This window comes from Rhinopithecus bieti, unplaced genomic scaffold, assembly GCF_001698545.2.
Source record: "Rhinopithecus bieti isolate Rb0 unplaced genomic scaffold, ASM169854v2 scaffold_6371, whole genome shotgun sequence".
Taxonomy (NCBI): domain Eukaryota; kingdom Metazoa; phylum Chordata; class Mammalia; order Primates; family Cercopithecidae; genus Rhinopithecus; species Rhinopithecus bieti.
The window spans coordinates 528648-540852 of NW_016805121.1; the positions used below are offsets into that span (position 1 = coordinate 528648).

Sequence of the window (12205 nt, forward strand, 5' to 3'; positions counted from 1 at the left end):
AAAAAAGTTTACTGTCTTGAAAAAAAAAAAAGTTTATTATTAATTTCTAATTTTATTGCCTTATGTTCAGAAAGTGCTATTGATATTATTTCAATTCTTTGGAATTTACTGAGATGTATGTGTGTGTGCGTACATTTGTGTGGCCTAAGATACGGTAAATTTTCATGAATGTTCCCTGCGTACCTGAAAATAAGACACCATTTGATATAAGTTCTGTCTTATTTGTAATTTTGGACCTGATCCAGCAATCTGTTAAAGCATGATGTGTCACTATGAAGTTCTAGGCATGCAGAGACAGGCCTCACCCAAGGATATTAAAAAGGCATATTGGGCTGGGTGCGGTGGCTCACACCTATGATCCCAGAACTTTGGGAGGCCTAGACAGGTAGATCATATGAGGTCAGGAGTTCAAGATTAGCCTGGCCAACATGGTGAAACCCCATGTCTACTAAAAAAAAATAAAATAAAATACAAAAATTTAGCCAGGCATGGTGCCGTGCACCTGTCATCCCAGCTACTCGGGAGGCTGAGGCAGGAGAATCGCTTGAACCTGGGAGGCAGAGGTTGCAGTGAGCCAAGATCATGCCATTGCACTCCAGCCTGGGCAACAGAGACTCCATCTCAAAAAAAAAAAAAAAAAAATGCACATTGGAAACTGGCACTGAAGTGGCACTCAGATAAAAATCTTGAGAATAAAGAAGAAGCAGAGAGAAAATGCAAACAAGTAGCTGAGGTATATGAAGTGCTGTCAGATGCTAAAAAACTGGACGTCTATGAAAAATATGGCAAAGAAGGATTAAATGGTGGAGGAGAAGGTGGAAGTCATTTTGACAGTACATTTGAGTTTGGCTTCACATGCCAACGCAAATGATGTCTTCAGGGAATTTTTTGGTGGAAGGGACTCATTTTCATCTTCTTTGACAACCCATTTGAGGACTTTTTTGGGAATCCACGGGGTCCCTAAGGAAGCAAAAGCCAAAGAATGGGGACATTTTTCTCTGCTTTCAGTGGATTTCCATCTTTTGAAAGTTAATTTTCTTCTTTTGGTACAGGATTTACTTCATTCGAGTCAGCAGGTCAAGGGGCCTCAATTTATTCTGTTTCACATCATTTGGTGGTAATGGTATGGACAACTTCAAATCTATATCAACTTCTACTAAAATAGTTAATGGCAGAAAGATCACTATGAAGAGAATTGTCAAGAATGGTCAAGAAGGAGTAGAAGCTGAAAAAAGATGGCCAGTTAATGTCCTCACAAAAGATAGTAAGGAACAACTGCTGTGCTTGAATAACAAGTAATTCAATGCTCTCATTTAACGTTAAACTATAACAAGCACTATTTGAGGATTAACAGAAACAGTTTTTGAAGATTTCAAATGAACTCAGCTTTCAGTATAATCACACCTAAAGTGCTTGTAAACAGCTATCAGAGCCCCTATTTGTCGTAGACTTTTGAATTTATTGTTTGGACCACATATTAGGTTGGTGCAAAAGTAATTGCAGCTTTTGCCATTACTTGTAATAATAGGACCATTTATTCGGTCTTTAAAATTGCTGTGAATCTCTGCATGCGCTTTGCTTTAAAAACAAATACTCAAAAGTGAGCCATGATCTTTAGTAGTGGTTGGACAAGACTGTACACTAACACCAGCATGGATCTGTTTTTCCATTGTGTCTGAAACCTGAGCCAAGTAATGTCAGCCTACTGTGAAGTTAACATTGCTAGGATAAATCTTCTACAAAAATAATTTCAAATTTTTTCAGTATTTAGTAGTGAAAAATACTAATGCATTAGTGGTAACATATTTCTGGTTTAATATAAATTAAGGATGTTTTCCAGTTGTGCATGAATGTTGGCAAATTAGTAAGTTCTGACAATTGTTTAATTATGTAATGTTAAGCTTAGGTTTAAAAAAACAAGGCTGGTAAATTGGGTCTTTGTCATTTTCTTAAAAAAAGGAAATGTAAATATGTTTGGTACATTAAAAAAATAACATGACAATGAGTTGATGATATTTCATACATTTAAACTTCACCTAATTAAAAAATAATTGAGGTTCATCACTACCTCTTACATGGGAAGTTCAAGGAAAGAAAAATAATGTGCAGACACCAGCATATGAACAGTTCTTAGTTGATAATATAATTTATTTGGTATTGTTAACATTATGTTTATATCTTTCACTCCAATATAGTCTGTAGTCTTCCCAAAAAAGTTTTAGAACATTAGTTATGCATCCTAAAAGCAAATTTATCCTTATCTGATGCTGATCACTGTAATTATTAAGATTAAAATTGATCAAATGTTAAAAATTAATTAAGTCACAGAAAACACAATGAGTGATCCTAAAGTATTGCTCCCCATATAGGCTAAGAACAACTTTCTCATTTGATTATTTTATAGATATGTCTTTTATAGTGAATTTAATTTGGCATCTCAACATTTTTTACCTGTCTATTACATTTTATAATATAAAGAAAAATTTCTGAGGCTATCATCTATCCGTTTCTTACAAGTTTTTCTCCATATAGCAACAAACTGAAAATGTTGTGCTTGTGAGAAGCTAGATGTGGTGTGTACTGAGAATTGTATATAACAGTGGCCCTCAAGAACTCAAAAATGATGATGATAGAGTTCTTTATTAGACTTCAACTGCAAAATGAGCACAATTACTAGATATTTTGTGTCCACAATCTCCTACAAAAATATCTAGTAATTGTGTCCACAATCTCCTACAAAAATATTTAGTAATTGTGGACACAATCTCCTACAAAAGGGACAACTTCCTAAACTTTCAAAATCACAATATAAAGGTGATACCTGTCAGGCATATACCTGTCATATCAGCCAAAGAAATCCAGAAAGGAAAAGTCATGGAAAACAGTTTGGTACCCTTCCCAGCACACAAAAATGAGAGATGTAGAGAAAAATGTTGGCACCATCCATCTCAGTGGATTCTTGAGTAAAGGGAATCTTGGGTATCATATTTTGAGTACCCTGATCCCTATAGCAAGACCATGTCCATAAAGATATGGACCTATCAGCCTTGATAGTAACAAACATTTGATTTATCTAATGCCTGTTGTTAAGATTTCTACATCTACCACATTACCTTCTAATCACATGTACCTTAAAGGCGAGAATAAGCTCTTCACTGCAATTATGAGTTTTCTTATTCCCATATTTTTCATTTTAAGTTAATAAATTCACATTCCAATGTTTCTTGCAGTCTCCTGGGTAGTTCAGGTTTAATCAGTGACACAGGACTCCTAGAAATTGACAATTGTTAGCAAACTCTGCTTAAGCCCACTTATAAATCCTGGGGATTTATATACTGAGATCAGAAACTAAGCAACCAGGGCTACAATATTAGAAATCAGAAAAGATCTGTAAACAAAGTGAGAATCTACAGTTTAGTAAGAGTAAAGTAATCAGGAAATGGCTGGTATCACAAGCTGGATTTCACCATCCACCACTGTACAGAGGACCCAATCATCTAAAACCTACACATGAACATCTTCTCAGAGCCGGGGACAGAGGTGAATGTGGCCCAAATAGACTCTGATGTAAGATATTCTTCCCCACACACTTTCAATTTTATGATGAACAAGTAGTGTGTGTCAGACAGAGGGACTCTCTTAATGGTTTTTCTTGATGATTAGCTTAGAAATCAAACTAATAGCAGCCCAAACATGTCACTGCAGTAGCTGATATGATAGATATTGACCATGCAAGTAGGAAAGAGGGAGTAGAGTCAGGAGAACTTTCAATCTAACTACATAGCATATATCTTGGGCCTGAGCCAGTAAAGAACTTGTATGTCCTAATTCACATATAAATTCTTCTACCAGCATAGCTGTTTCCACTGTGCCTACCATACTGACTATTAACCTCTTTTCAGTCTTCCAGACCTACAAGGGGACTATGTTTCTGGATAAACTATGGACTTAGTTAATAATGATGTGTCAATATTGGCTCATTAACTGTAAGCTATGTACCATACTAATGTAAGAGATGCATGAATAGAAATTTTCTCAAGTGTAGATTTTGCCACAGCCAGATAACAAGTTACTAGCTAACAATAACTGAGTGATTAATATGTGTCAAATGGTTATGACTGATAGTTTCATTTAATTTTTTAGAGACAGAGTCTCACTCTGTCACCCAGGCTGGAGCACATGGCTCACTGTAGCCTCAGACTCCTGGCCCCAAGTGATCCTCCCACCTCAGACTGCCAAAGTGGTAGGATTACAGGCATGAGCCACTGTGTCTGGTGCAACTGATAGTTCTAGCTAGAACCAGAGGGATAAAGTGGGGTGAAAGAGCACCTTTTCAACAAAAGAGGGTGCTGTTTCCAAAATAGAAAAGGTTTTGTAAAGAGAAAATAAATGTTTTAATTTGCATTTCTCTAATTGTGAGTGAAATTGAACATCTTTTCAGATATTTAAGGGCAATTTTATATCCTCTTTCTGAGTTGTCTATTTCTGTCTTTTCACATTTTCTAATGATTAGTTATCCTCTTCCCCTATTTTTTATTTTATTTAATTTTCAAAATAGAATTAGAAATAGATGTTTTAGAACAATTTTAGGTTTGTGGAAATCTTGAGAAGATAGTACAGAGAGTTACCATATACCCTACATCTAGTTTTCCCTATTATTAACATTTTACATTAGCATGGCACATAGTTTACAATTAAGGAGCCAATATTGATACATTATTATTAATATGATATATTAATGTTATAAAGTCCATAGTTTATCCCAATTTCCTTAGTTTTTACCTAATTTTTTTCTGTTCTAGGATCACATCTAGAATATAATATAGCATTTAGTTGTGTACCTACTTAAGCCCCTCTTGGCTGTGCAGTTTCTCAGACTTTGCTTCTTTTTGATTATCTTGACAGTTTGGAGGAACTGGTCAGGTATTTTGTAGGATGCTGCACTATTAGAATTTGTCTGTTGTTTTTCTTATTATAAGACTGAGGTTATTGGTTCTGTTGGGGAACCTCACAGGTAGAGTGCCACTCTCATCACATCATAGGGTACACTCTACCAAGAAGTGATTTATGAATATTGATGTTGACCTCAATAACCTGGCTTAGGTAATGTTTGTCAGTAGAGAACTACTGTAGAATTTCTTCTTCCCACTTCTTTTATACTGTACTCTTTGAAATGAGGTCACTATGCACAGCCCACACTTTCAGGATGGGGAATTATGTTCCATCTCCTTGAGGGTGAAGTAGCTACATAAATTGTTTGAAATTCTTCTGCACAGATTTGTTCCTTCTCGTCCATTTATTACTTTATTCAATCATTTATTTATATCTGTATTGACTCATGAATATGTATTTTGTACTAGACTATACTGCAAATCCAATACCCTTTTATTTATTTTGTTGCTCAAATTGATTCAGCTTCAGCCAGTAAGAACTCTCTCAGGTTGGCTCCTATGCACCTTTGACACACCCTCGTCAATATGGTTTTCAGATTTTTTGCTTGGGGTATGTGTGTGTGTGTGTGTGTGTGTGTGTGTGTGTGTGTGTGTGTAGCATTTCCTTACTTTCTGGTATTACAAGATGCTCCCGGCTCATCTTGTATAGTACTTGCCCAAGTGGTAGAGTCAGCCGTTTCTCCAAGGAGCCCTGGTTTCTTTCATTGGAGAATGGTATTAGAAACCCTGATCTGGGTATTAAGTGTGCTTTTTGATACTGGTGTGTTTTCCCTTCTATTTTACATAAAGAGTTATTTTTATATTTGAGAGATAAGTCCTTTATCTCTGCTATATGTTTTATCTAGTGTGTCAGTTGTCTTTTAAAGTTATTTGTGATGTTTCTGATATGTAAACATTTTATATTCACATAATAAAATATATCAATATTTCCTGTTACTGCATTTTGACTCACAGAAGCCTTTTGTAAATACTGATGCTAAAAAGTAATTCACACATGTTTTCTTCCAGTATTTGTATAGTTTCATTTCTTATGTATAAATCCATATGAGTTTTTTAATCAACTTTTCATTTTCTTCAAAATAAAAGCCAGTTAGAATTATGATTGGGATGAAACTGAAGACATAGATCACCTGGGGAAGGTTATCATCTTAACAATATTGGGGCTTACACTCTGTAAACATAGTTAGAGTTCTCCATTTATTTAGGTCTTTTTAAGTTCCCTTTGCAATGTTCTATAGTTTTCAATGTACAAGTCTTACATGGCTTTCATTAACTTTATTCCACAATATTTTAAATTCTATTGTAAATGGAGTTTAAAAATTTTTTGTTCATTGCTTATTGTTTGCTATTATATATAAATCCAATTTACAAATATTGATTTTGTATTCTGCAAATCTTAAATTCCTGTAATAATTCTAGTACCTTGTTTGTTAACTCCTAAGGGGTTTTACATATACAATCAGGTCATCTGCAAATGAGGACAGTTTAACTTCTTCCATTTCAATTTCTACAGTTTTAACGCTGTTTTATTTTGTATTATATCAGCTAGGCCCTACAGTGCAATGTTAAAGTAGTAAGAATGGACATAACTTAGTTTGTTCCTAATCATAGATACAAAGGATTGGCCTGTTTTCCACTGATAACAATGTTAACTGTAGGGTTTTTTAATAAGTGACCTTAGTTAATGTGAGGAAAGCCTCCTCTATTCTCAGTTTTCTGCAAGTTTTTAATCATAAAATAGTCTTGAATTTTAAAAAATGTTTTGGTGTCTGTTGAGATGATCATGTGGCTTTTTCCTTTTATTTTAATAACACAGTGAATTACATTGATTTTCAGATGTTTAACCAACCATGCATTTTCCAAATAAACCTACTTGGTCATAATGCATTGTTCTTTTTATATGTTGTTAGATTTGATTTGATAATATTTTGCTGAGGATGTTTATTTCTGTTTACAAGATATTTTTCTCCATAGTTCTATTCTTTGTCTGGTTTTGGCATCAAAGTAATTTTGGCTTTATAAAATGGGTTGATAATTGTTCCTTCCTCTTTTCCTTTTAAAAAGAATTTGTGTGGAATTGGGATGAATTCTTCCCTAACTGTTTGATACAATTTACCAGTGAATAATCTGACATGAAGTTTTCTTTGGGGCAAAGTTTTAAATTATGAATTCAATTTATTTTACTGATACAGAGCTGTTTAAGTTTTCTATTCCTTTTTGGGAAAGTTTTATGTTTTAAGTAATTTGAATTTAATGACAGTGCTTCTTTTAAGATATTTGTACATTCCATCTAGATTGCCAAGTTTATTAAAGTATTATAACATTCTCCATAAGATCACCATAATATATATTAAATGTCTATGGGATCTATGATCTACAATAATAACTCTCTCTCATTGCTGTCAATAATTTATGTCTTTCTTTTTATCTTGATAATTCTGGCAAGAGCATTATCAATTGTATTTATTTTCTAAAGAAATAGTTTTTTATTTCATTGGGTTTCTCGTTTTACCATTTTCTTTTATTGATTTCAGTTCCCTTATTATTTCCTTTGTTCTACTTGCTTTTTGTTCAATTTCCTCTTCCACTTTTTTTTGCTTTCTGAAGGTGGAAGTTTTTTCTTGATAATTGATTTGAGATTTCTTCTTTTTGAATATAAATATTTAATGCTATACATTTCCCTCTAAAAAACAGCTTTGGCTGAATATCACACTTTTTAATATATTCTTTTTTTCTTATTAAGTTTAGAATACATCTCTAACTTTTTTGTACTTTAGAAGTATGGTGTTCAACTTCCAAAAGTTGGGATTTTCTTTGTCAACTTATTTTATTTTTTTTTATTTTATTTTATTTTATTTTATTTTATTTTATCTTATTTTATTTTTTGAGACAGAGTCTTGCTCTGTCACCCAGTCTGGAGTGCAGTGGTGCAATCTCTGCTCACTGCAACCTCCACCTCCTGGGTCAAGTGATTCTCTGGCCTCAGCCTCCCAAGTAGCTGTGATTACAGGCATGTACCACCATGCCTGGCTAATTTTTGTGTTTTTAGTAGAGATGGGGTTTCACCATGTTGACCAGGCTGGTCTCGAACTCCTGACCTCAGGTGATCCTCACACCTCGGCCTCCCAAAGTGCTGGGATTAAGGTGTGAGTCACTGTGCCTGGCCTGTCAACTTATTTTAAATTTAATCTAATTCCACTTTAATCAGAAAACATACTCTGTATGTGTGTAATGTTTTTAAATTCATTGAGACTACTTTTATAGCACAAAATATGATCTATTCCGGGAAACTTGCCATGTACACTTGAAAAGAGTGTATATTCTACTTTTAGTGGGTATAGAGTTCTCAAAATATCAAATAAGTTAGGATGGTTGATAGTGCTCAGGTGTTCTATGTCTCTGTTGATTTTTGTCAAGTTCTACAAATTTGAGAAGGGGGTGTTATAATTCACTAATTATCATTGTGGAATTATCTATTTCTCCTTTTAATTTTTGTATCTCCCACCTCATATATTTGAATTTCTGTTATTGGGCCCTAATGCTTATGCTTTTTATACCTTCCTGATAAATTGACATTTTTGACTTTATGAAATATCCTTCCTTTTCTCCAATAATATATTCTGTTATCAAATCTGTGTAATCTGTCATCAACATAACCACTCCATTCTTATGCTTACTCTTTACGTGGTATATCTTTTCCACTCATTTACTTTCAACTTCTCTGTATCTTTCTGCTTAAAGTGCTTTTTTTTTTTTTTTTTTTTTTTTTTTTTTTTTTTTTGAGGCAGAGTGTCACTCTTTTGCCCAGGCTTGAGAGCACTGGCACGATCTTGGCTCACTGTAACCTCCATCTCCCAGGTTCAAGCAATTCTCTTGCCTCAGCCTCCCAAGTAGCTAGGATTACAGGCACCTGCCACCATGCCTTGCTAATTTTTGTATTTTTAGTACAGACGGGGTTTCACCATGTTGGCCAGGCTGGTCTCAAACTCCTGACCTTAGGTGATCCACCCTCCTCGGCCTTCCAAAGTGCTGAGATTACAGGCGTGAGCCACCGTGCCTGGCCTAAAGTGCATCTCTTGCAGACAGTTTATATTTGGAATCTGTTATTTTATTCATTATGACAAGTTCTGCCTTTTAAATAATGGGTTAGTCCATTAATGATTAATGTAATTATTAATATACATGGGTTTGGGTCTACTATTTTATTTTTTATTTTCTACTTATCTCTGTTGCTTTTTTCTTCTATTTTTCCTTTATTGATTTTAATATATTAGTTTTCTTTAGAATTCTGCTTTAATTTTTCAATTGACTTTTAAGATATACTTTTTTGAATTATTTCATAATTGATATTTTGTGGATTATAATATATACTCTTAACCTCTCACAGTTCACCCATAGTTAAGAATGTATGATTTCCTGTAAAATCTTATTTTCTTGCAACTCTATTGATCTACCTTCACTCTCCATTTAGTAAGCTAGAGTTGTTATATACTAGATCTACATATATGATAAACCCTGAAATTATCTCTTTAAAGTTTAATAAAAACTTAAGGGAACAAAAGGCAAATGTAGTCTTCAGGTTTTATCCAAGCCTTTATCATTGCCAATTCTATTCATTCTTTTTCCGAAAATCTGAGTTTTCTGCATCTATTGAAAGGATCATGTGATTTCTGTGCTTTATTCTATTGACATGATATATTACCTTAATTAATTTTTAGGCTGGGCTTGGTGGTTCGTGCCTGTAATCCCAGCACTTTGGGAGACCCAAGCTGGGTGGATCACCTGATATCAGGAGTTTGAGACCAGCCTGGCCAGCATGGCGAAAATCCATCTCCACTACAAATACAAAAATTAGCTGGGCATGGTGGTGCACACCTGTAATCCCAGCCATTCAGGAGGCTGCGGCAGGAGAATTCCTTGCACCTGGGAGGCAAAGGTTGCAGTGAGCTGAGATTGTGCCACTGCACTCCAGCCTGGGTGACAGAGTGAGACTCCATCTCAAAAAAGAAAAAACAAATTAATTAATGTTTGTTTTGTTTTGTTTTTTTGAAATGGAGCCTCACTCTGTCACCCAGTCTGGAGTGCAGTGGTGTGATCGCAGCTTACTGCAAATTCTGCCTCCCGGGTCCAAGAGATTCTCATGCCTCAGCCTCCCGAATAGCTGGGATACAGGCATGCACCACCATGCCCTACTAATTTTTGTATTTTTAGTAGAAAGGGGGTTTCACCCTATTGGCCAGGCTGGTCTCGAACTCCTGACCTCAAATGATCCACCCACCTCAGCCTCCCAAAGTGCTGGGGTTACAGGCGTGAGCCACCATGCCAGTCTAATTAACTTTTAGGTGTTAAACCAACCCTGCATGCCTTTGATAAACCCCCCTTGGCTATGGTATACAGCCAAATATGCCATTTGTTATATGTTGCTGAATGTGGTTTGCTAGTATTTTGTTGACAATGTTTATGTCTATACCCATAGATAAAATTGACATGCAGTCTTCTTTTTTGTGATGTATTTGTCCGGTTCTGATATCTGAGTAATATTGGCTTCTTGAAATAAGTCGGGAAGTGTTCCCTACTATTCTATTTTTCTGGAAGAGATCATGTAGAATTAGTGTTGTTTCTTCTTTGTGTGTTTGGAAGATTTTGCCTGTGAAAACATCTGAGCATAATGTTTTTTGGAAGGTCTTTAACTATAAATTCAATTTATTTAGTAGTTATGGGACTACTCAGATTATATACTTCATCTTATGGTTTTCAAGGAATTTTTCCATTTTATCTAAGTTGTTGAATTTATGTGTGTAGAGTTTTTTGTAGTGGATCTTTATTATCCTTTTAATTTCTACAGGGTCTGTAGTTATATTCCCTCTTGTATTCTTGAAATTGGTAATTGTTGCCTCCTCTGTTTTCTTTCTCAATCTTGCTAGAAGTTTATCAATTTAAAAAATCTTCTGAAACAACAGCTTTTATTTTAATTGATTTTATTTATTCTTTTTATGCTTTCAGTCTCATAATTACTGGCCTTAAATTTATTATTTACTTCCTCCTGATTGTCTTGGGTTACTTTGTTCTTTTGTTTCTTGAGGTGAGAGCTTGGATTATTTACTTGAAACTTTTCTTTTGTAAGTATTTAATACTATAAATTTCCCTCTAGGCACTACTTTAGCTACATCTCACAGATTTTACTAGGTTGTGTTTTCATTTTTATTTAGTTCAATATTTTTTATTCCCCTTGAGAATTATTTTTTGACTGATGGATTATTTAGCAGTGTTTGAAGATTTTTCTGTTTTTAAAATTAATTTCTAGTTTAATTCCATTATAATCAGAAAATATATTTTGCATGACTTCAATTACTTACATTTGTTAAAGTTATTTTATGACCCAGAATCAAGTCGATCTTAGTAAATGTTTGTGTATTTCAAAAGAATGTGTATTCTGTGGTTGTTGGGTGAAATCCATTATACATGTCAACCAGATTCAGTCGGTTGATAATATTCAGGTTTTCTCTGTTCTTGACGATTTTTTGACTACTAGGCCTATCTTACTGAAAGAGGAGTGTCAAAATTTTCCCTGCTTTCTTTAATAATAGAAATTTCAAATTATTTTTGGGCATTTTGCTGCCTTGCCAAAAGTCACATTCCATGCTCTAGCTTCCATACAGCTGGGTGTAATTTTGTGATTAAGTTCTGGCAATAAGATGTGACCTAAAGAGAGATATGTCACTTCCTCATCATGCTACAAAAGAAAGAGACTCTTATTCTTATCCTTTCCCTCTTCATGCCAGGAAATGGGAAGAGCTAGAGCACCATCTTCATCCCTCAGGTGGAAACCATGTGTTGAGGATGGCAGAATGCACTGCGCTATCCACTGCCGCACTATTACATAAGAAAGAAAACTCTTATCTAGTTTAAACACTCTATTTTGAGGGATTTGGTTACTGCTACTTAGCTTACACACCACTAGATACCAAAATTAGTGGAAATAAATTAGATTTACATATTTTATATGCATAAAATTTTAAAACAATTTTCAGTGAAAAGTTGCTGAATGATTTATATGAAACTATCATTTATATAAATTTGAAAATGTGAAAAATATAAATTCTTTATGTATGAATAACTAAATTATAAAATTATCATTGTAATTATAATAAATGTAAAATAAATTATAAAACTATGCACAGGAATGACAATTCAGGTTAGGAGTTAAATCTGGGGAAATTAGAAGGGAAATAAGATCAAGAAAACTGTACTCA

The 12205-nt window shown here is 34.3% G+C and overlaps 1 pseudogene; it reads left to right on the top strand.

Annotated features, from left to right (window-relative positions):
- Positions 1-259: 259 nt before the first annotated feature.
- On the top strand, positions 260-1299 carry LOC108529101 (dnaJ homolog subfamily B member 6-like; annotated as a pseudogene).
- The last annotated feature ends 10906 nt before the right edge of the window (positions 1300-12205 follow it).